The 26,011-nt window shown below is 41.9% G+C and overlaps 1 long non-coding RNA gene across 1 annotated transcript; it reads left to right on the top strand.

Moving 5' to 3' along the window:
• Positions 1 to 13,653: 13,653 nt before the first annotated feature.
• On the top strand, positions 13,654 to 14,241 carry LOC146551538 (uncharacterized). The gene is made up of 3 exons (XR_014889974.1): positions 13,654 to 13,809; positions 13,883 to 14,053; positions 14,133 to 14,241. It is a non-coding gene; the product is annotated as an uncharacterized LOC146551538 (long non-coding RNA).
• Positions 14,242 to 26,011: the final 11,770 nt, after the last annotated feature.

A 26,011-nucleotide genomic window follows, 5' to 3' on the forward strand; every position in this document is an offset into this window, starting at 1 on the left:
TCTGTGACTAATAGGCCTATTAGAGTGGGATCGAGGCCGTATGGTCGCCAGGCAGCCGCAGTCACAGTTTCCAGTATTCGCTTCCTTCCCTCCACACATGCTTCTGTGTCTCGTTTGTGTGATTCAAAAGAGAATTTGTGGCTCAGTAGGTTGAGTGTAACATTAACAGGCCAGGATTCACGGTTTGACTGATGCAGTGGACCCAGTGACCCAAAAAGTAGGTGCAGCTTTAGTTGTGTGTTGATGGGATAAAGACTGCACAACCGAGTGCAAACACAATAAAAGAGCTTCCTTATTTTTAACATGCGGGGCATGAAAGTGAGAAAATACCAAACAATAAATTCTACTTGCCATTGCACTGAATTACCTTAACTGAATATTGAGTTCTTTCAGTCTATTATTTCTGATAGTGTAATTGGAAAGCAGTTTCCAGTGCTAATATCTGTAGAATATCTCCCACAGGACAGGTTTTACTTAATGCTTTTATTTTGAAAAGCATGCGTGCACTATGATGGACTGGATGTCTGCTACATGGGTAAATTTCGTCATGCAGCATTAATATTTAGTGTCTTGTGTTTCAGAAGATAAACACAGTGGCAAGCACGTGGACTAAATGATGCTCCAAGCCCTGTTGGAGTGATGTTGGGACACATGGACCTCTGGAGAAAATTTTGCATGAATATTCTACACAGATGGAAAAGTATAGTAAACAACAGCAAAAAACATGTTGGATTTTTTTGTGCATGGCCCAGGAAACGCATTAGTGTGTGTCTCCATAGTTTTACTTCAGCAGTTTGTTTAAATGTCTTTTCCAAAACGGCAACGATTCAGGTCAAGAAAGCCAAACCACAGAAAAACATTTTCCCAGGACTGGTGTCAAAGAACTTACTGTCATTGAGCTGATTGGAACACAGTTAACACTGGAGATGCATATTTTCAGGCTGCTTTGCAACCCGCCCATCTCCTCATGTTGTGACTTAATCTCTGTCAGTGATGCATGCTCTCTTTAATTAAATGGAAAATGGAAAACAACGTTTATTTGACTCGAATGGTTTTGACCGAGTCCTCCTTTTAAACCCTAAACAGCACCAGTTCTAATAAGTAAAATGCATTGCAAATGAACATCTTCTATCTTTTCGTGTACTTCTAGACTGACTGATATCATAGTTATGTTGAGCCCATAAAATGTGTTACATGACTCTTCTGAAGACAGCACTTTAGGAGAATATTGTGTTTTTTGCATGACGACATGATAAGAATCTAATGCGCCTTAAACCTTTGAGCAAGAATGTGTAAGCCTGTATAAATATAGACTTATGAGGTAACAGAGGAAATATGGTGCGATATAGTGACATTGGTCATAAAAAATAGATTAGAATTTAACATGTGCAAGAGCTACTGTGCAGATGTTCTGTGTCTCCATTGGACAGATAAGTACAACTCATGGTAAAATGCCAGCTTGTTTGCAAGAGAGAGAGAGAGAGGGTGTGTGTGTGTGTTTGTCTGGCGGCAGAGGTCTGAGCATCTCGGCCGCCTAAACACTTCTCCACACATCACATCAGCACACTAAGCTCTTACATAACCATCGCCTGGGGGAGCTTCGCCTCCATGACCGAGACCAGAGGAGAGGAGAGGCTGAGAATTAAAGGGTGGAATAAGATTCACAAATGAGAAAGTAAAGAGAAAGTGACAGAAAGAAATGGAGAGGGAAGAGAGGATGAGAAAAGAAAGAGGACTGACAGATCAGGGAAAGAAAAAACAAACTAGACCGAAAGAGTAAAGGAAAAATAATCGGAAGAAGTATTTGAGTAGTTATGGGCAAAAGAGAAAATGAAATAAAAAATAACAGCAGAGAGCAGGGGAGTCCAAAGAGCAGGGATGACAGTTCAGAAGGTCGGACATCCACAAGGCAAAGCAGAGGACCAGTTCAGGAGGTCAACCCAAATGCAGGGCAGAGCAGAGGGACAATTCAGAGGGTCAACCTGTGGGCAAAGCAGGGTGAAGGGAGTTCTGCAGAGGTCACATTTGTGGCCAACAGTTGACGTTTAACTTAGCAATTAGATAGCAATTGATAAAGATGGTGAGGATTTGCCAGGGGCTGGGTAGGAGGCCAGCAGTGAAGGAGATGGGACACCTCTGAAAGCCGGCAGGTAGCCAGCAATGGGAAAGGAGGTGGGACCCCTCCCCTCCAAGGGGCCAACAGTGAAGAACCTTGGGAGGCTGGGCAGAAAATTGAGCAGAAGTTATAAGGAAAGGACATGTAAATGGAGAGTCCTCTTCACACACTAAGGTTAATTATGGAGTTCCACAGGGTTCAGTGCTAGGACCAATTCTGTTTACAATATACATGTTTCCCTTAGGCAGTATCATCAGAAGGCATAGCATATTTTCACTGCTATTAGCCCCAACTTTATCTATCCATGAACACACACCAATTAGTTAAACTGCAGGAATGTCTTGAAGACATAAAGACCTGGATGAACTCAAATTTTCTGCTTCTTAATTCAGATAAAACTGAGGTTATTTTATTCAGTCCTGAAAATCTTAGAAATATGGTATCTAACCACATTCTTACTCTGGATGGCATTACCTTGGCCTTCAGTAACACTGTGAGGAACCTTGGAGTCCTTTGTGACCAGGATATGTCCTTTAATGCACATATTAAACAAATATGTACTGCAAATATGACTGCTTACTTCCAATTGTGCAATATCTCTGAAATGAAAAATATCCTGTCTCAGAGTGATGCTTAAAAACTAGTTCATGCATTACTTCTAGGCTAGACTACAGTAATTCATTATTATCAGGAAGTCCTTAAAAAAAAAACCTGAAAAACCTTCAGTTAATGCTGCAGCAAGAGTCCTGACAGGGACTAGAAAGAGAGAGCATATTTCTGCTGTATTGGCTTCCCTTCATTGGCTCCAATCCTACTCCTCACATACAAGTCCTAAATAATCAGGCCCCATCTTATCTTAATGACCTCATAGTACCATATCACCCCATTAGAGCACTTCGCTCTCGCACTGCAGTCTTATTTCCCAGTTTAGATTAGGGTGACAGACACGAACTCTACTTTCAAGATTAGGCTTAAAACTTTTCTTTTTGCTAAAGCATATAGTTAGGGCTGGATCAGGCGACCCTGAATCCTCCCTTAGTTATGCTGCAATAGATGTAGGCTGCTGGCGGATTCCCATGATCCATTGAGTATTTATTCTTTAGTCACCTGTCTCACTCATTATGTGTTAACAGACCTCTCTGCATTGAATCATACTTGTTATTCATCTCTGGCTCTCTTCTTTTGTCCTGTCTTCCTTCTCTCACCCCAACAGATGAACCAGGCTCAGGAAGGCTTCCCTGAGCCTGGTTCTACCGGAGGTTTCTTCCTCTTAAAAGCAAGTTTTTCCTTCCCACTGTCACCAAAGTGCTTGCTCATAGGGGCTCATATTGTTGGGTTTTTCTCTGTATGTGTTATTGCAGGGTCTACCTTACAATATAAAGCGCCTTGAGGCAACTGTTGTTGTGATTTGGCATTGTACAATTGAATTGAATTGACAAGAACAACGACAAGGACAGGAACTTCTATAGACAGAAGGATTGGCTCAGGGAAAACAGAATCTAATGTGGAGCTTGACTAGAACAGTATGAAACATGTCAGGCCAGACAGCTCTATCACATAGACAGATGACATTGAGGCTGGACCTCAGACTGGGTGTGGATCCTGGTCGGTTGAGCAAAAAAACAGGGAGACCAGTTCATCCAACATGATTAAGATCTGAGGCTGAGGATTTAATGCTGGCTGCTGGGAATCTTTTTTCTTTGCAGGTGGAAAGCAGGTGTGGAGCCAGGATGTTACTGTGAAGAGGAGTGCTGCTGCTGCAGCAGTGGTAAAGGATGTAAAGAATGTTCATGTGGAATACACACATGAAATGTTTGGAAACTGACAGGTAACAAAACACAGCTGAAACTAATTAAGACAAACCAACAGTGAGGCATAAAACAGAAATGACTAACAAAACAAAACAGGAAGTGACTCAGCAGGAAATCACATACAGAAACAAGATACACAACGCAAGAAAAACTAAACATAAAAATTAAATATTAATAAACCCCAAAAACACAAAGCCCAAGTCCTCAAACGTGAATGTTCCACAAAGTTTGCTAAACAAAAAAAGAAGCTAATCAAGAAAGCATAAACTAAAACTTGAGAAGAAAAAAGAAAAAGCCCTTGATAGAAGGAAACTTTAAAACCAAAGTACATATATTTTGGCTTTGTGCATGAGCCATTGGCTATTTATAGTAACTGCTTCCATTGCCTATTGTCGTAGCAAAAAATCTTTATGTAAAAATCATAAAAAATGAAGTAAGTTACAATTTTACCAACTGGGAGATTATTTTTCAACATGTCCTTAAATGTGACTAGCAGGGAGATGTGTGTGACTCGGTCCCCTCCCTGCAAGTTGTGTGGGATTCTCCTTTACAGGAAATTTTGGCTATGGCTGTAATTAACAGAGTTTTATTGTAGCCTATAAATGGAATTCTTAGAAGAGAGGCCTGGTCAGCGTGGTGGGCCAGTTTCAAATGCCCTTCCTTTATACTTACTCATACTGTGAGTTGTGGGAGTATAGATAAAAATATCTTCAGACCCTCTGTACCTCCAGCAAGGCTTCTCGAAATCATGAGTCAGTAACAGAAAATGTTCGTCTGGATCTATATTAGGCCTTTTTTCCAATGCGGACCTTAAAAGGCTGTCTTGGGGTGGGGGGCTGTATATTTTTGCCTAAACTGCTTCTTTGGGATTTTATTCAGGGCAGTTTTCAGTGTAGAATAAACAGACTGAAGTAGGGAGTGGCAAGATTTCAAAACCAACAACAACAAGAAAGATAAAGAACAGAAGACTGCTGAACTCACCATCAGCTGTATAAAATTCACTATATAGGTGGATGTAACAAACAACAAAGGAGCAACCATCTTGGTTCTTTCCTTTGTGGGTGTGGGTTTTTTGCTCTCACTGATCCACAGTGATACAACCTGCATTAATGTGGCTCTATTCCACAGAGTGTCTTTTGTCCTACTTCCCTCCTCTCGCCCACGCCATCATGCCAGATGACAGTCCCTCCCTGAGCCTGGTTCTGCTGGAGGTTGCTTCGTGTTAAAAGGGAGTTTTTCCTTCCCACTGTCACCAAAGGTCTTTACCTTACAATCTAAACACTTTGAGGTGACTGTTGTTGTGATCTGGTGTTACACAAGTAAAATTGAATCAAACTTTTATGGCGTGTTACATTCTGGTTAAGGCTGTAACTATTATGGCCCTTGAGAGTCATTTGGATTCTACAAGGAAAGGAATGTTGATCCAAGAAGGAGACCCTTCTCATCCCAAGTTCCTACAGAAGCAAAGCAGCAATCATGATATATGAATTTGACCTACAGAAGAATCATTAGAGAAAGCTGTTTTTTTTTTCCCAATCTAACGCGGTGCAATTTTTTCTCCTGTTATGTTCAGAAACATTTTTAAAGTAATCCTGGATCCATTCACACACTTCCCAAACGTACAAACAGAATTCGCCAAACTCTATTAACAAGTTCTTAGATAGTCTGCAGAGTAGTGAACTAGCAGGACCAAAAGCAGTTTCCTTGTCGGAAGTGATATCATCACATGGACAAAAAGTCCCAGGCAATATCTGATCTCACATCACAATATTGAAAATCTATTATTTGCCAGCAGTAGTAAACAGAATTCTGCACATGAGCTCATTATATCTTCTGAGATCAAACGCAAAGTTCACTCCTTTTCTTTGAGGAGTTCCCCCTGCTACATTTGTCACATCTTCTCCTGCAGAGCTGTCAACAGTCAGTACAGGTGGAGGCGGTAGACAGGCAGATTCACAGAATAAACCCAACAGCCCAAACCTCTTAATTGCGGAATAATTTATGGAGTGTTTATAAAAAGAAGCCGTAGTCTGTTATCAACGGGAGCCCCTGGTAATGAGGCCAGGCAGGAGTGTGAGCAGATGGGAGGATTCTCGCATGATAACTGTGTGTGATGCAAACTCACTAATGACTTACTGTAAAGACAGTGTGACGTGTGCCTCAGTCATTGTTTCTGTGAGAGAGTGTGAAATCATCACTTATGCAGGCAAGTGTGACATCTGCAGAACAGAAGAAAAAAAGAAGAAGCAGACAGCGAGTTTACAATTAAACTTCAACAAATTTGCATCACTTAAAAACGCACGTGTCACACATAAAGCAACGATGGCCCCTGGGCACAGACACGTATACGGGCCCCAGACCTTCTGCTTATTTTGCAGTTCTTCTTTTGCCCCTTTCTAGCTCGTGTAGCCATTTTCACACATGCGGAGCAGTTCTGAATGTTTCTACCCAAAGCCTGAAGGACGTGTGTGTGAGTGTTCAATGCAGTCAGGTCAGATGATAAGTTTTATTTAACCTGTGAGCTGAAGACTACCTCCTGCCGAGTGCTACATGTGAGGAAGGAAAGACTTTCTGGAGTTCATGTGTGAAAACAGCTTTTGTTGTTATTCTGAATCCTGTACAGTCAGAGTCATTTTCATTTTTTTGCACTGTAATATTTTGGGTTTTTGTGGATTTCTTTTTTTGTGTGTGTCCACTATACTCATTGTATATCACTGTATTATAAATGTGTGGTCTATTGAAGTCCTCATTGTGGTCATTTTGAAATTGCTTGTGGGGAATTTTGGTGAATCTGTTTAACATTTCATTTTGCATTTTTATTTCCGATTAACTCTCCAGCAAGAATCATAACTTCAGCCCTGGGACTGGGAGTTTAAGTGCTAGGCCCATGTACACTGACATGCACTGTAACAAAAAATAATTTCCCCCAGGGATCAATAAAGTATTCTGATTCTGATTCTGATACACATACATCAGTAATTCACCCATTTCTCTCTCTCTCTCACACACACACACACACAAAGAAAAACAAGGGGAGAATAAGAGCCCGATCTTCAAAGGAAACAGTTCAGGTGGAGGAGATGAAGCAACTCAAGGGACTGGCCGGGTGACCAGCATATGAGAAGACATGGTGGTTTGGTAGGAGGCCACTGATGGCTGGGACTCCCAAGAACACAAAGGACAAAGCCATCAGTGAAGAATTTCAGGGGACGGCTGGAAGGCCAGTGATTGAGTCGCTCTGGTGGCCAAGGTGGTGGCTGATGAAGGAGGTGACAGGGCACCTCAGGAGGCTTTGCTGGAGAGAAAAACAAATAAAACCTCTGGGCTCAAAACCCAGGACCATGACAGCTGCTTTATAACTGTATATGAAAGATGGACATAGCCCCTGTGATTTGGATTTCTGGACTCCATATTTTTATTGAGTCAAAGGAGCTTGCAAAGAAAAGCGTCTGGACTTCTTTAAGTTACTTGAAGACGTTTCACCTCTCATCCGAGAAGCTTCTTCAGTTCTAAAGTCAAATGGTGGAGAGTCCCAGATATAAACCTAGTGGGAGTTTCCCCCCACAGAGGGACAAAAGGACCCCCTGATGATCCTCTAATCGCCTGAGCCAAGGTGTGAAATTGGGCGTGGGTCCCAATCAGCCAGAGTTTCGGGTGAGTTCATTGTGAAACCTGGCCCCACCTTATCATGCGAATTCCTGAGATCAGATGGCCCAGGATGTGAGTGGGCGTTAAGGCGTCTGGGAAGGGATCTCAAAACTGGATTATAGATGGCAGAGAGTTGGTGCCGTAAACCACCGCCTCTGTTCAAAGATGGTCGCTCACAGTGGACATAGATGGCTTCTTTCACTCCTCTTTCAAACCATCTCTCCTCTCTGTCCAAAATGTGCACATTGGCATCCTCGAAAGAGTGTCCTTTATCCTTAAGATGCAGATGGACTGCTGAGTCTTGTCCTGTGGAGGTGGCTCTGTGGCACAACACAGAAGAGGTGAAACGTCTTCAAGTAACTTAAAGAAGTCCAGACGCTTTTCTTTCCAAGCTCCTTTGACTACGATGACCTGGATGACTGAGAACCTTCACAGACATATTTTTATTGAGTTTTTTTATTTTTATTTTTTTTCACCATTCCCATTTTTTGTGCGTGTGTGCCAAAAGCAGCCTTGGTTAAATCTTAGTTACATGGTCCTGCAGACCATAGTAAAGAAACTACAACTCAGAGAGTATGTGGGTGCAGTATTTTACTAGTGACCAAAGCAATCACAGGGAGTTTTCCGGTACAGCACCTTCTTTGCTACCAGTTTTAACAGCCAAGCGTCTCCAGCAATCACACACCAACCAGTCAGGGAATAAATATTTTTCCTGAGTGAATGAAGGATACCAGGTGGTTGCCGGCTTGTGTGACTAAGGCCTACCCAAGCTTACCAGCATTAGTGGGTTGCCCAGCACTCAATTCTCTCACCCAAATATGATGACCTTTGGCATCAAAAATCTGAAGTGGCAATGGCCAAAACGTTGAGGCTTCAAATTTCTTCTTCTTTTGGCTGTTCCCTTAAGAGGTCACCACATTGGATCATCTGCCACAAGCAGCTGTCCTTTGCTGTCTGGCAATTTCTTCACCTCCACAACACTATTCCCAATACTTTCAGATTACCACATGGTAGAGTTTCCAACTGGCACCCTGCTGGCTAACACCATTGGACTTGATTGTTTTTAGCCTGGGCCCAGCCGATCCCCTATGGAAATCTTATTCTTGATGATTGTGTTAGGAGCAGTGTTGGTCTAGCTACTTGAAAAAAGTAATTAGTAACCAATTACTGATTACTTCTCCAAAAAAGTAATCCTGTTACTTTACTGATGACTTATTTTCAAAAGTAATTAGTTACTGAGTTACTGAGTTACTTATTAAAAACATGATACACAACCTGAATAAGCAATAGACCTTTCAGCTAAAATTTTATTTTTTTCTGCATAATCAATCATATAAAATTGAATCAAATGAAAAAGTCTCTTTTTAAAATTTGCTTTATTAGCTTTAATCTTCTAACTTTATGCACATTGCATCTAGCAAAAAATAAATTATATGGAACAGACTTTCACTTGAAAAAATTTGTCTACATTTAAACCTATTTTCTTAATATTCCAGCATATAAAATAAAATAATGTTTTGTGTTTACACTCACTCTTTCAAACAGATGCAAGTAAAACACAACAGAAAATAAATAAAATCAAAGACTCAGCGTCACTGAGTCCTGTCACTCTTAAATCTATTTTCACCTGTTTAGCAGGAGTGGAGCAGGTGGAGGTTTGCCTGGTGCTGTAGCGGTCATGTCAGTGGGAGGGATGAGGAGATTTCTCTGTGAATTTCACATTCACTTACTGGGTACTTGCTCATAAGTTTAGGGGGGGTTTTCGCTGTGAAAAGAAGTTTTCTTCACACGCAGTGTACAGTGGACGCTAATGTTTTTGTTACTTTTTACGAAATCAAACTCAAAGTAAGGTCAGTACTTTAAACGCTGCACGGTCGTAAACTCTCCCGCACTCCATATTATCCATTGTTGATCTGCACATGTCTGTTACCACGAACGTTGCACGCGCTTACGTCATTGTCATGAGACATTCTCACAAACAAAATCAAAGTTTTGTAACGCAGTAACGCAGCGTGCTTATGGGAAAGTAACAGTAATCTAATTACTTTTTTGCAATAGTAATCCCTTACTTTACTCATTACTTGAAAGAAGTAATCAGATTCCAGTAGCGCATTACTTGTAATATGTTACTGCCCGTCTCTGGTCAGGAGTACACTGGCTTGTGGGCCCTCAGTGGTTGGGTTGTTGAGGCTTCAAATTATGAGTTCCAAAAATCAAAATCAATGTGGCTATCTATAGCTTTTATATGCAATCTTTCATGGACATTCATATTTATTTTTTAAAAATTACTGACTTATGAGGACTTTGATTTAAAAAAGAGATAACCTCACGATGTGAGTGTGTAAACCACACAACCACAAGTGCACGCAAACACATTCGCACAGCTGTTCCTCCGTCTGTACTGTGAGAACTCATACGTGTATTTATGTGCAACTCTGAGGTTTTGCAAACAAGCCTGAAGAACAAAGACTAAAAAATGAATATAAAACTAAAAAAAAAACCTCTCTTCACAGAGCCAGTGCACACTCTCACACCCTCACGCACATTTTGTCTACCAGACATATACACACACTAACCAATTCCCTCAATCGGGGAAACACAACTCACAGTGGCACTTGGAGCTAAGTGGTAATTAGCTCTAGAAGGCTCTGACCTGGACCCACAGCATGGACTATTTTTTTAAAAGTGTAATTCAAAGGAGATGTGTGGCTGATTGCCCAGGCATTGAGGGGAAACCTGAGGCAATAAGACAGAACTTGGAGGAAAAGGAGGAGGAAGCAGAAGAGACATAATTTCTCTGCCACCACATCAAACTGTCAGGAATGTCAGGAACATGGTTTTTGTTTCTTTCAAGTGTTATTTTTATTTGTATTATGTGCAATTTGTTAAATGATGTGAACAACACCATGATGGCCAAATAAACATGTCATTCAAAACCATTTCTTTAAGGATCTGGAACACTTTTATTCAAAGAAATGGTTATTGTGTGGGTTTATTGTGAAAGCAGAAATTAAACTGTGCAGGAGTGTCATTCCGTTGGCAGCTGTTGTTAAGGGACGTGGAGGTATCTGAAATGAAAGCAATCTCACTACAAATCAGAGCGTAACACTAGAGTCACTGAATACATTTTAAAACTTGAAAGAGAAAACAGTGTATTGTAAAGTTCCCATATATTCTCAAGAACCAGACGTTTTGATCTTAGTTTGTCCGTTTATTTGGTAACATGGGCAAACGAGCCGTTAACGCCGGGGAGATGATGACAGCAGCTTAATGGATCACACAAGCCTCTTCAAATCTGATAATGATATCTCTGCATGATGTGACAATGTTTCAGGGAGTAAACGGCGATCAGCCCCCAGCAGCCGATTCACTGCAGGACTCAACCTGTGAGTATGCTTCCCGGTGTGTTTGAAGGATCAAAAACTCTTTTCAGGCACTCTTCCTTTACCGCCATGAATCTCAAACTTGGTTTTATCTGTTTTTTGAACATCCACTTTGAAATGCTGGTCTACCCGAGCCCACCCCGAGTGTTTGGTCTTTTTTTTCCCTCTTAAGAATTGGCTTAAAGACTAAACTCATCATCTGAAGCCACTATGGCTTCACTTTTGTTAAGTGAAGTATTTTTACTTTATTTAGCAGCTTCTTTCAATGCAGCTAGTTCATCCATCTGTTCTCTCCCACTTGTCCAATTCAGGGCCCTGGATAGGTCCCCAGTCTCTCACAGGGATAACACAAAGACAGACAACTCTTCACAATCACATTCACACCTGTGGCCAATTTAAAATCATCAGTTAACCTAAACAAACTAACTGTGTACCTTTGGCCAGAGTACTGGGAGAGAACCCACTCAGACTTGGGAAGAACATGTAAACTGCACACAACAAGGCCCCAGCCTGGTGGACTTGAACCCACAACCTTCCTGCTGTGAAGAAACAGTGCTAACCAGTACACTTTAGATACCAACATACTAGCCATGATTTGATGTAGAGAACATGCCTCTTTGGTCAGTGTTCACTATGATTAGGCTGTATTTATACAGTACTGTTAGTGGAGATGCAGCAGTATTTCTATTGGGTGGAAGTGGCTACAAGGTAGGGTTTTTTTTAGCATGTATCTGATCACATTCCAATGAGTTTCATGTGAATGCTTCTTCAGTGGAAAGAAATCCGACCTATTGCACAATGGATGAACCATGGTCAATGTTAATAATCCGTTTCAACTTGATTGCTGACATAGAAAAACTGCAGGAGCTGAAAATCGATATAAAACCTGAAAGCAAAGAGAAATTGTCTGATCTAAATCCAATTGAGAACCTTTGGGGATGGATGGCAGGGGAAGTTTACAAAAATGGACAACAGTTCGTCTCCACCACTTGGTGAAATTTTCCCATTCACCTCATGGAAATGCATGCATCAAGCATGCCGCAACGAATTTTTGAAGTGATCAACAATAATGGCGGAGCTACTCATTACTGAGTTCATGTTTGGAACTGTAAAATAGCCTGTTTCAGTTTAAGTGTTGTTTTCAATAAATTGCACGCTTAAAAAAGTTTTGTCTCACTCCCATTTCTTCTTGTTGCATGTTGAAGCTCTACTTGGAACCTTGTTAAGATTCCAACCATGCAAAATATGATTTGTTGCTATTTTTCAAGTGGTCTTAAACTTTTGATTGGGACTGTATTAGACAGTAAATAAGAAAAACAAACCTCCAACCCAGGCAGAGAATGGCTTTTTTGGTTTAATTATTGGTAATTTGTTTTAAGCCCCTTTGATTTCAGATTCACTTAACAAATTGTGTAAATCTTCAAACATATATGAACCTAAATGTATTAAGTAAAGTTATCCAAGTGTGGATAATAAGTGATACATAAGAGGAAATAATAAGAGGAAATAAGAATTCTTCTAAATGACAATAAATATTACAAGTCTGAATATGAAGAAATGTATTGCTGTCATATTCACTGTGGATTCTTTTTAGAAATTCATTCATCATTCATTTACAGTTTTGCATTTTTCCTGCTTTCTTTGACCGACATAATTTTGACTCATGGTAATTTTAGTAGGATGTAGTTTACTGTAACTATATCTCAGGGCTGCGAATGCTGTTTTTGGGTCTTTGCAGGCATGAAATCTGGGTGAAAATGAGCAGTTCCTTTAAAAAGTCGGTTTTGGAAAGGCTTTAAAAAGTAAAAACTACTCTTGTGTGAATGCAGGGGACCTCACATTGTCTAAGCCCACAGCATACTGTGCTGGATCCCCAAATCCCTCATGGTAACCCGATTTGGAATAATGGGGTTTTCAAATTATGGCAGGGATAGCAGACAGCAGGGTGAAGAGAAAAATGAAGGGTGAAAGGCAGGTATGTCCTCCAGACTCATTCAAAATATCCTGCTGTGAGAGACAGCTGCTGTGTAGATAAGAGAAAATGATGATCATTACGGGAGGAGGGAGACAGGAGGGCGCGGTGTCAGACACATTTCCTCTGTCAGCGATCAGCTCATTAATCTTCTGGTGACCTTCAGAGGACTAGTCACTTAGTCGGAGAGGAGGAGGAGGAGGAAAGCAGAGAAAGGAGGGACTCGGTATGCCTTTGGTGGTTCTGGGCTAAGGTGTATAACCTGATAACATGGGTTCAAATCCTGTCTGTGACCTTTTGCAAATGTCAGACATCTTCCTCCTGTACCTGTCAGTTCTACCATCATCTATGGATACTACAACAATAAACAAAAAGCACTTTGTTGGTCTTATTTAAAACTAACAAAGACTGTTACTCATCATCTGTTTCTAGTCATTTCAAGTTTACTTTAATGAATGGCACAATAGCAAAACTAGTAAACACAGGACACAATTCAAAAGGAAAGGAAGGGGAATAAGCACAGGAGAGGAGGAAAGGGGAACAAGGGAAAAGGAAATGAAGGGTGAAAAGGAGGAAGAAGGAAAAGTAATGGATGCTAAAAATTGTAAAGAAAGGAAGAGAAATGAAAACAAAAAAAGGATAGAAGACTAAGAAAAATTACAGTAAAAGGGATTAAAACTTTAAAGAATTGTCATGCACTAGAGGGACACAAGCTGTCATGGTCTGGTTGGGCACCTGCAGGTCTCAGACAGCGGCTCCTCCTCCTTTAGGCGGAGTCCGGTTGCCCCTCCCTGGCTGACCACCTGTGAGCAATCGTGCCAGCGGTATATCAGACCTGCGCTCTCAACCACTCATCGCCTGAGTATCTGCTATTCCCATGTTAGTTCAGTGGAGCATCCTAAACCTTGTCTTAACGCCGTGTGATGACTGACCTGTCTTTTCTTGTCCTCAGCGATAGCACCCGGAGTGGAGATCTTGTTCCCCTCGCTCCCGTCCTCCTGGACCTGGGCCGCCAGCTGCTTACACAACGTGGCCTGCCGGCCCACCGCTCACCTGCCTGCCTCCCCACGCCTCGACCGCTTCCGGGTTTTCCGCTCCACCTGTCCCCTCCATCTGAAACCAAGTAAGGCAATTCAATTCAACTGCGGAGGATTGTTGGTTGTCTGCTGGATCCCTCTGATCGTGATCTCCTCTTGTTCCAGTGCCCCCGGCCCCTACCTAGTCCTGTTTCTACCTCCCCGCTGTCCCCGCTGTTCAGCCGTCTCCTAGAGGTGTCTAGGTCGCCCTCATTATCACCGACGAATCCTACGCGCCACTAGTGTGGTGGCGTCGCTTTGTGTTTCACCTTTGTTTACCTGTGGGCGGAAATAAATCATTTGTTTTCTGTCACCTCGCTTCCGGGTTGGTTTCTGCGCCTGTGTCCATCCCTGTTCCCTCGTGCCGTTGAGCCGTGACACAAGCACAGAATGCAGAAGAAAAGGTTTAGACAGTTTACTGAATAACGACAGAGAAAGCAGTAATACTAATGGATTTCCAAGAGGGGATAAGATGCCTTCTCAACACACCAATCTAGAATAGAACAAAGAACAGCCTCCAGCCTAAACAGGACACCAGTAACAAGCCCAACAGCAGTCAGGTGCATAATCAGCAATCTCACACAAGTGAGGGAAGCCAGGTGAGCTCTGCCCCTGAAACACACAAGCAGACCAGTGATACGCAAAGGAAAGAGGACTCAGGAAAGGAAAGGAAAGGAAAGGAAAGGTTGGATCCAAATGAAACAAAATTTCAATAAAGACAAAGGGCATAAAGGAAATAAATAAAGAAGGGCAAAAGGCAAAAAAATAAGTAAAAGTAGAGAAATAAGAAAAGGGAAGAGGAGTAATTTAGAAAGGAAGTAAAGAAGAGAGAAATAAAGAACGAGGAATCTTTTTGTAACCTTCAGAGGACAAGTGATTCAGACTGAGAGGATGAGACTGGCGGAGGAAAAACGGAGAGGACTCAATAGGCCTTTGGAGGGATCCAGCTAATGTGCATAAACTTAGCTCTATGAGGAGCAGGTGAGGAGGAAAAGAGGAGTAAAGGAAGGAAATGAAAAATAGGAAAAACAAAACAAGAAGAAAATAGGCCAAAGAAGAGAAGTGAAATAAAAGAATAACTTAAAGGAGAAAACAAGAAGTAAAGTCAGGAAAGGGGAAATGCAAAAACAAGAAATGAAGGGGAAGGAATGAAAAGTTAAAGTGCACTGGAAGTAAGAAGAAGGAAGGAAAAAAACAAACAAAAAGCACATGAAGTGAAATCTTAATATATGGAAACATGGAAATATAAGAGGAAAAAGAGGAAAAACTAAGAATATGAACTAAAATAATAAGGAACCCAAGGGGGAAAACTCCTGATGAGCGTTTGTGCAGACAGTTTTGAAGGATGGGACTTTCCTACAGAGATGAAATTTCTATGCCATCATTGCTGACAGGAGACAGATGAGTCACGACAACACCTCTGCAGAGAAAACAGCCAACGGAGCGAATCACAACAACAACAACACCGACCAAAAAAAAAAAGACATCCAAGGTTAACAGCTCTGTGCAAGCAGCCCTACAAGCAAACCATATCAAAGTATTAGTTCAATACTAATATTAGTGAGGGGGAAGCAGGCGTGAGGCAGGAAACAGCAAGCCGACTACTGATTTCAATTAGTCACATAATCCTGTTACTTGGCAGTCATTGCTAATGTCATCAAGGCTCTAATAAGTAACCAGTTCTTGGTTCGAAGAACACCAAGGGAGAAGAGAAAACAATACAACGTTTGAATACAGAGTGCTTTTTTATTCTCTCTGTTTTGGCTTCTTTATCCTCAGACTCAGACTCATCAAGGTCACCTCGATGCTGTCAGACTGGGTTAAAATCAGTCCAAGCTGTACCTTTTTAGCCTCATTTCATCAGAGGCTAGCTTATGGGATGGATGGTATTTGGTATTCTGTCCCCAAGAAGTAAAATAAAAACAAAAAATCAGTAAATTCACAGCACTTGTTTGCTGTGGACAGTAAACGACTAAAATCCATCCATCTATTTTCTGAACTGTTTGTCCAATTTAGGATCAGGGGAGCTGCAGTTTCTCTCAGCTGTTATGGGACAAGAGGCAGGGTACACCCTGTACAGATCGCCAGTCTACTTCAAGACCGCCTGAAACCCTTTACTCCAAATTTCACTGATCATCAGACAGATTGCATCACTATAACTATGCTGCTAGCTTATCTGAAAGTAGTGGAGGAAGTTGTGCTAGATATGCTTAAAGGAGCATGACTTTTGGAAGCTCATAGTGCAAGTCTTAGTGGAGCTGTACAATCATCATCATTAATGTTTCACCAATCTAAAGTCATCTCATAAATGCAAGCAAGTTTGGTTAGCAAGCTACATCTAAAACTGTACATTAGTATTACTAATAAGTGGTGAACCTTCCCCTGAGGTTCTACTAACGATCATGTGTGTTGTTGCATGATCCAGTGGTGTGAAACAAAACATGGATCATTACCATCACCAGGGTCAAGGTGTAAAGCTTCTGCGAGACACTTGCCCCACCCCAATGTGAGCTGTTGAGGTCACAGTTAAGGTATGAGTCGTGGTTGAAACTCCTAAGAAGGAATCTCCAGACTGCATTGTAGGTGGCTGAGAGTTGGTGTTGTAAACCCCTACTACTGTTCAACGATGGTCATTGTCTGTGGGCGTAAATTGCCTCACAGCACACCCTATGCTGTTTAGCTCTGTTTTGGTGTTTTGACCTTGGGATGAACCATCGTTTGTCTGTAGGTGCTGACGGTTGATGCAAGTGCACTGGGATGTCATGCTTGAGTTTCAGACAAACCTGCCACATAAGGGATGACAGTGTTGCTGCATCTGCTGTTCTGCTTTTCCCTTGTTGATGTTTGAAGTTCTTCACTGTGCATCTTCAAAGATTCAGCTGCCAGACAATATGTGGTCACAAACCACAAAGTCCAGTTTTTTTTCCAAGTACTCAAGACAATTTAAATGATGTAAAGTTGGACATTTTACATCTATGAAGACTATCTCTGCAAAAACAGCCTCAAGCGGTCATTCAAACAAATTCGGCTTTTGGCACCAGTTCTTTGGCTTAATTTTTCCGCCAAATGCTATTGAATTGATGCATACTTATATCAAACATGGCCATCTAAAAAATCAGGACAGTATAGTACATGTCTATAATCAATTTCCTTGTCATTATTTCTGCTTTTGGTTGTGTTTGATGTTAAAGAGAGTAGATACACCTAATGCAGCACTCTGAGACACACCCTTGTAACAGTCATAATAGTGTGGTGTCTCTTTAAGACAACTTAAGGTAAGGGTTAGTGATGTCACAAGTATGCGCCACTGCCCTCTGTGGAGTGTGAAAGGAAAGTGTTTGCAGACCTTATGTCTGTGTGGTCGTAATTTTTTCTGACTGTCCTTTTTTTTCTACCGCTCCTCTCAACCAATAAGTACAACCCTCGTTACACCCTTTTCCACTAGTATCTACTTGGCTCGACTCAATTCAACCCAACTCGGCTGACTCTACTGGGTTTCCGTTGTTTTCCATTACAATCAAGTACCACCTAAAGTCTGTGGGGTCATTATAGCAATGCTCCGACTCAAACACCAAAACAATGGAGGATGTCGAGGTGGTGGTATACCTGCTGCTCAGTGTATAGGTTTTTGTCAGGCTCAGGGTCCACAGTGTTGTTTTTTAGGCCTTTCCCTCGTTGTTGGGTTTAAAAAAATCGCATGTTTTCATTACCGTGAAAGAGTCAATTTCATGACTCCGCGAGTGACACCACTGACTAGCTAATAGACATATTTAGCCACCAGCTAATTGAAACCCAAAAAACCAAAATGAGTTGAACAGAGTGGTGGTCCCCATCTTTAAGAAAGGGGACCGGAGGGTGTGTTCCAACTACAGGGGGATCACACTCGTCAGCCTCCCTGGGAAAGTCTATGCCAGGGTGCTGGAAAGGAGAGTTCGTCCGTTAGTCGAACCTCGGATACAGGAGGAACAATGCGGTTTTCGTCCTGGTCGCGGAACACTGGACCAGCTCTTTATCCTCTCCAGGATACTTGAGGGTGCATGGGAGTTTGCCCAACCAGTCTACATGTGTTTTGTGGACTTGGAGAAGGCATTCGACCGTGTCCCTCGGGGTGTCCTGTGGGAGGTGTTGCAGGAATATGGGGTGTCTGGCCCATTGCTACGGGCCATTCGATCCCTATACAACCGTTGCAAGAGCTTGGTTCGCATTGCCGGCAATAAGTCGGACCCGTTCCCGGTGGGTGATGGGCTCCGCCAGGGCTGCCCTTTGTCTCCGGCTCTGTTCATAATTTTTATGGACAGGATTTCTAGACGCAGCCAAGTGGCGGAGGGCTTTCGCTTTGGTGGCCTCAGAATCTCATCTCTGATTTTTGCAGATGATGTGGTTCTGTTGGCTTCATCGGGTGAGGGCCTCCAGCTCGCACTGGAACGGTTCGCAGCCGAGTGTGAAGCAGCGGGAATGAGGATCAGCACCTCCAAATCTGAGGCCATGGTTCTCAGCCGGAAAAGGGTGGAGTGCCCACTCCGGGTCGGGGATGAGTTCCTGCCCCAAGTGGAGGAGTTCAAGTATCTCGGGGTCTTGTTCGCGAGTGATGGGAGAAGGGAGCCGGAGATCGACAGACGGATTGGGGCTGCAGCTGCAGTAATGCGGACGCTGCACCGGTCCGTCGTGGTGAAGAGGGAGCTGAGTGTAAAAGCGAAGCTCTCAATTTACCGGTCGATCTACGTCCCTACCCTCACCTATGGCCACGAGCTGTGGGTAGTGACCGAAAGAACGAGATCACGGATACAAGCGGCAGAAATGAGCTTCCTCCGAAGGGTGGCTGGCCTCTCCCTTAGAGATAGGGTGAGAAGTTCGGCCATCCGGGAGGGGCTCAGAGTAGAGCAGCTGCTGCTCCACATCGAAAGGAGCCAGCTGAGGTGGTTCGGGCATCTGACAAGGATGCCCCCTGGGCGCCTCCTGGGTGAGGTGTTCCAGGCATGTCCCACCGGGAGGAGGCCCCGGGGCAGACCCAGGACACGCTGGAGAGATTATATCTCTCGGCTGGCCTGGGAACGCCTTGGTATTCCCCCGGATAAGCTGGAGGAGGTGGCTAGGGAGAGGGAGGTCTGGGCCTCTTTGCTTAGGCTGCTGCCCCCGCGACCCGGCCCCGGACAAAGCGGATGAGGATGGATGGATGGATGGAGTTGAACAGAGCTGAACCTGGTAGGTACTAGAGGAAAAGGGCTAATAGTAGAAGCCCCACCCTCCTGCTGTTCAAACCTTCAGTTTGTAACTGAAGGTTACGCAGGTCACGCAGGTCAGCACTGAATGAGCCCTGCCAGGAGACTTTCTCCTCTCACACATACAGCACGCACACCAGCCCACGCGATGCAGACGGATGCCATCAACTTTTTGGTCAATCAAAACAAAATATGTCTGTTTCTTTTAAACAGAGAGTGAACTTAGTAAAAGAAAAAAAAATAATATTTTAAATTGAGTGTCCAAAAATAAAGAATATGGAGCATTATGGGCCCACTTTAAGCAATGGTTATGATGATTGTTCATTCTAAAATATTAAATCAGTTATACATTATTTAATATGTTTGAACAATTATGTATTATTCATGAATGTGTGCATCAGATAAGGTGACCCATGCAATACTTATGAATGCCTATTAGCAGTTGTACTTTCCAGCATCATGTCATGACCTTTAGAAGTTAGTCCAGAGAAGTAGCACTTCAACATATACGACTGCAGTGATAGGGAGACGCAAACTTTTTTTTAGTATGTGTTGAAATGGAGTTAACTTACACAGCGCCAAACTTTAAAACCTCTTTGGCCTCGACATGCACTCTCTGAGCTGCTTGGTCACCGGATTACAGTGCAGAAACACTCTGGCACCACAATGTCTTCAGACTTTCTCCATGCTTCTATTCATATTGTCTAATCCAGGCTGCACCGAGGGACATGTGAATTTCCGTGCCTATGCAGCTGAGTGCATTTGCATGATTTTTTTCTTCTTTTGTGTGTGTGTATGTGTGAGTATACATGTGTGTACATTGTCTCACCACAGTATGTGTTTCTTGTGGATGTGGCCTCGTGGTATTCGGCGCATGCGAGTCTATATTTTTAGATGAAATTCAGACTGCATGCAGCAGCACGTTGAGCTCAGTCATTTTGCGTTTCTGTTCTCTCCACACCCTCCCGTGCCCCTTCGTGAAATATTCATCCGCTTTGGTGAAGTGACACACATCTATTATTCATTCTGCTCCCCTGGTGTCAAACTACCCATGCAGCTACAGTGCTGTGAAACCTGAAGGGAGCTCTGCTTTGGGCTCCAACACGCCGCTTTAGCTGGCTTACAGTATGCAACACTTTGCAACACCAGCTATTGTTGTGGGGGGATGGGGGGGATTTGCATAAATTGAATAGGAATTTAGCAATTCAGTGCTTCAGTGCATCACCAAAAAAAATGAGTGGCGTTGAAAGACAAATTGAGTTTAAATCGAAACTGAGATTTTCACCCGTTTTTAAATTATTTTATGATGCCTGTTGTGTTTTCTGCCGTAAAAAGTACAGCAGCTCATTGCAGAGTAGCAGTTACATGTTGACGAATGCCACAGTCTCACTTCACTGTGACGCCCATAAAATGTTTCTTTTACTGCATTTTATTACAGTAACTTTGTGGTGAGGTTGCTTGCTTAGCTATAGTAAGATGAAAGCCTTCCAATATTAGAGAGAAAGCCACAACAATCAGATGACCGCTTTGAAGCAAGCAGTGGGTCAGCAGGGAGAAACTATGTGGGTGATCAGGACAAAGTGGTTGAGAACTGGGCAATTACAGTGACACAGGCTTCTGAATTTAGGGTTTAACACAGACTGTTTTGTCACCATCTGTAATAAATAGCAAACTAATCTTTGTGCCTAACATGGACATCCATCTATCCACTTTCTTGTGCTTATCCATTTCAGGATTGCAATCCTTGGGTGTGAAGTACGGCACATCCTGGACAGGTTGGCAGTCTTTAACAAGAAAGAAATCTTAAATTTTCCAGCAGAATGTTAGCTCATGTACTTTCCAATCACCACTATATCATCCGATGAAACTCCATGATATAGTCAAACAGCCACAGGACATGCAAGTAAATGAAATTTCAGTTGGCCTCAATGCTTTAACATTCACATCAGCAGCCATCATTTCTTGCTTGGCTTCTGTCTCTTTGTATGCTTGTTCGAGATGTTAAAAATTATTTATGTTTGATTTGTTTAAATCAAAATGCAAGTAGGGAACACTGCTAAAATTTCAGGATTCATTATATTAAAATGTTCCTGTTCTGCACTTTGAAACTAAAGGTGAATAAAAGTTCTGCTTTTGATGACAAAGTTGGAGGTTGAAGGAGGGTGACTGGGTCTCTGTGAAGGTTGGTGATGTACAGTTTTGCCCCTAAAGAGCCACAGAGGATACAGGTGTTCCATCTGACGCCCCGTGGGACCTGAGACTCTCATCAAGCAAAAAGCTGACAAAACACATCGATAAAAAACACACAGTACAGTATGTTCAGCTCACTTGTTTGACTGAGTGAAGTTGTGAGAGCAAGGCAGCGGTGTTGACAATGAGCACAGAGGTCAAATCCACAGCAGCATGCTCCACTGTCTCCTTGACCATGAAATAACTAACAAAGCTACACTGACAAGTAGAGGTGAGTTTTTATAGCAGTGTCCCAGCCTGATTAGCCTGGCGGTTGGCAACAAGCCTCGGCCTCACTTTTCATTCAGTAACAACACCAACAGGGATCAGCAAAGGCTGAAAAGCTCTGAATGTTGTCCCCCAAACCTGCCAGCGAGCTACTTCAGTGGCATTTAGATAAACCATTAACGCATGCTGTATGCTTTACTGTTTTAAACCATCTACTGCCTGGTAAAGAACACCTTGTGGCTCATTTAGCGCTTATTATTTTCTGTCTTTTTGAAGGTAAACTCAAAGACAAGTCGCAAGTCACTGGAAACAGTCTCAATCATGGCTTTCTTAATCATTTACAGCAAGTAATTCCCCTGTTCGCTAATGAATAAATGCATAAATAACATCATTTATCAGCATTCTTCTTTCAAAACTGTGCAAAACCGAACATATTGTATATACAGTTGTGGCTGTATATATGTGCATAGAATAACCTAATTGATAAATTGAATTAAAGAAAGTTTTAGGTAGACCACTTATTGATTTTAAGATTTACTGTAGACTCTGTGTCTGTACTGTACTGTGCAAATGTATTCAATCACCCTGGTTAGCTTATATTTTGCTTCCAAGGAGCCAAGCTCTTGTGTTTTTTGAGGTGGAGCAGTAGTTCTCCAGGCTTTCTGAACGTCTTGAACCAGTTTCATGTCTATACATGGCAAACAACTCAGCAGAGAACCAATTAAATCATGTCTTTGGGCACTTTCTTATTTTTTGTATATTTGTCACACCTAAATGTTTGTCATTAGACAAAAAATAACACAAGTAAATAAAAAATGCAGTTTCTAATTTAAGGTGTTTTTTATTAAGGGAAAAAATGTGAAAAAATTATTGACCCCTAAACCTAATAACTGTTTGGACCACCGTTAGCAGCAACAATTGCAATCTAGCGTTTGTGATAACCAGAGATGTAACGCATTAATGTAATCTGATTACTTTTTTCAAGTAACGAGTAAGGTAAGGGATTACTATTGCAAAAAGGTAATTAGATTACTGTTGCTTTCCCATAAGCACGCTGCGTTACTGCGTTACTTTTTTGCGAGAGTGTCGCATGACAGTGACGTAAGCGAGTGCGACGTTCGTGGCAACAGCTGTGTGCAGATCAACAATGGATCATATATCAAGTGCGGGAGAGAGTATGAGCGTGCAGCGTTTTAAGTGTGGAAGTACTGACCTTACTTTGAGTTTGATTCCATAAAAAGTGACAAGAACACGCGGATTCTTCAACTGACCGTGGCACACCTGCACCAGGGCAAACCTCCGCCTGCCCCACTGCTGCTTTACAGGTGAAAATAGAGCAACAGGACCGCTGAGTCTTTGAATTTTTTTATTTTCTGCTGTGTTTTATGTGCATTTATTTGAAAGACTGAGTGTAAACACAAAAACCTATTTTATTTTATGTGCTGGAATGTGCAGAAAATAGGTTTAAATGTTAAACAAATTTCTTCCAGTCAAAGAATGTTGCATGTAATTAAATTTTTGCTTGATGCGTAAAGTTAAAAGATTAAAATTGATAAAACAAGTTTTAAAAATGGACTTTTTCCGTTTGATTACATTTTATATGACGGATTATGCAGAAAAAGTAAAATTGGGCTGAAAGATCTATTGCTTTATTAGTTAGGTTGTAAATCATGTTTTTAAAAAGTAACTAAGTAACGAATTACTTTTGAAAAAAGTAACGGGATTAATTTTGGGGGGAAGTAATCAGTAATTAGTTACTGATTACTTTTTTCAAGTAACTTGACCAACACTGGCGATAACTGGCAATGACTCTTTCACAGCTTTGTGGAGGAATTTGGCAGAATTGTTGTGATTCAGCCACACTGGAAGGTTCACAAGCATGAACCCCCTTTTTAAGGTCAGGCAAAAGCATCTCAATTGGATTCAGTTCAGGACTTTGACCAGGCCAAGTATTCATGCTTCATTTTGTCAAGCAGGTTCTATTCAAGTGATTTCTTGATTCAACAGGTCTGCCAGTATTAAAGCCTGAGTGTGGTTAATTCAGTTAATTCATGATTTAAGAAGAGGAGCAATAACTTTTTTGCACAGAACCAGTAGATTTAGATAACCTGCCTCCCTTAATCAATTAAATCATCATTTAAAAGCTGCATCTTCTGTTTACTCAGATTATCTTTGTCTAATATTAAAAGTTGTTTGATGATCTGAAACATTTAATTGTGATAAATATTGTAACAGCAGTCTGGTGAGTGGCTAGTAGGTCCAGCAGGCATGTGGTGTGGACGTTAGCAGGACAACTCGGAGGCCATTCGGTTAAGTAGAACAACAGACCTTTATTTGTCGTTAGCAACATAAGACCATACAAGCCAGGTCTCCACAGCTCTACTCAGCCCATACATACATGTGTGGGGTTAGGTAGTCACCAGCGCTAGCCCGTTACAACGGTATGGTTTCTCTCTGATTGCTCGGCTGTAATGGCTGCCACTGCCCTCACACGCACTAGGAGACTCCCCAACTACTACAATTGTAGGACAACACCCCCTAGCGGTGCTATACCACAATAAAAACGGTTGTTACAATGTGCAAAATACTATGAAAACACAAAGGAGGCAAACACTTTTTCACACCACTGTATTTAGCAGAAGTTGAAAAAACACATCATTTGTTGTCATTTCTGTAGTTAAATCTATGAAAAATGCTCAACATAACACAGTTTGACAGGTATACAATTATATTGTTTTTAGTGATGTTATAGATGTTGTCAAAACTGATTATGAATGTAGAAAAGTGGCATCAGATTTTGATCCACCGTTCTGTATCATCTGGACAGTATGTGATTGTCAGCTGCTTTTTCAGAATGACAATCCCAATTACACTGCTAATATAGTAAATGCATACCTGGATAGGAGAACACACAATGGAACACGTCACGGATTGGCCTCCCCAGAACCTGAACCGCATTGTTAGTGAAGCAGGTTCTAATTACCTGGACAACATAAAACACTCTGTGTTTAAATTCTTTAGTTCAGGTGAGAAAAGAAGCAGAAAAAGGCAGCAGTAGTGAGTATTTCTACAGACTCAATGAAATGCCCTGCTGCTCTTATTCCCTCCAGACTCACTCTCATTCCCAGGGGGGGGATCCGGCCAGTTCACTGCACATTCCATGATAAGAGTTAAGATGACAGCCACAGGAACGTAAACTGCTTCTGTTTGCAGGGAAACATCAATCACGAGCAACAGCCGCCTCACAGGTGGCAATGGCCTCTTGTGACCCCAGAGTTCTTCTATACTTTCTCCCGGTTCCTCCTGTGTGCGTAATAAGTGTATGTGGAGTATTTACACTTAAGGTTTACTTTTTCACAGCTATGAAGGTCCAGTAAGTGCAAGGGTGGGAAATTACTTCCAGTCACAAAGCTGAATGCTGTGAATGTGGCAGATAATAAACGATAGTCTGTATTTATATTGCTGAACCTTTTATTGTGGATGTTTGATTGGTGATAGCCTAAAAATAAAGCACAAGCTTTGCAAAAAAAAAAGTGATTTAGTGCTTAAGCTTAATTTACAAATTAATTGGAGTAGTGGCACTTACAGTTGACATATGGTGTCTTAGTGTATGGCTCTGCTTTTAATGTCAACAAAAACCTATCAGGGGTACAGAATCCATTTAAGGACTTCATTTATATTTAAAGAAACAGTGAAGTGTTGTAGTAAGGAAAGTCATAAAGTTTAATGGTAGTATTATTAGTGAAAAAAGCAGGGGTTGCTCCAAAGAAAAACAGTCAGCAGTAGATGAGTACCCTGGTTGCAGCAAGAACTCAAACATAGTCCCTGGTTCCCGTCCTTTGTGACCTGACACTTTCCTCATGATTTCATGGGCTCAATCGGTAATTTTAAGCTATATTAGATAAAACATTCGGTAATTTTGGAAATCATGGTCATTTTTACAAAAAGACAGGATTATCTAGGGTATGCTTCTTAAATAACAACAAGTCTAATTTATGATGCATGCTGCCAGTGTCAGGTTAGGGCTGTGTGCAGGAAGGAGTGGTGGTAAGGAGGACCGAAAGTGCAGACGTTCAGCAGCAAGAGTGTACTTCAAAACAGCTTTAATGCTAAACTCAAACAGTAACAAAACTGCAAATCCAAAATAAACTTACTTACTTACAGACAGACAGACAGACAGACAGACAGACAGACAGACAGACAGACAGACAGACAGACAGACAGACAGAACACACAGCAAGATGAGAGTAGATCACAACACGGACACAGAGAAACACAGGGCTTAAATACACAGAGGGAGCAATCAGGGAATGGGTAACAGGAGGGAAA

This window comes from Mchenga conophoros, linkage group LG19, assembly GCF_057382185.1.
Source record: "Mchenga conophoros isolate Kocher_MC1m ecotype Shallow Benthic linkage group LG19, M_conophoros_male_GT1.1, whole genome shotgun sequence".
NCBI classification, from domain to species: domain Eukaryota; kingdom Metazoa; phylum Chordata; class Actinopteri; order Cichliformes; family Cichlidae; genus Mchenga; species Mchenga conophoros.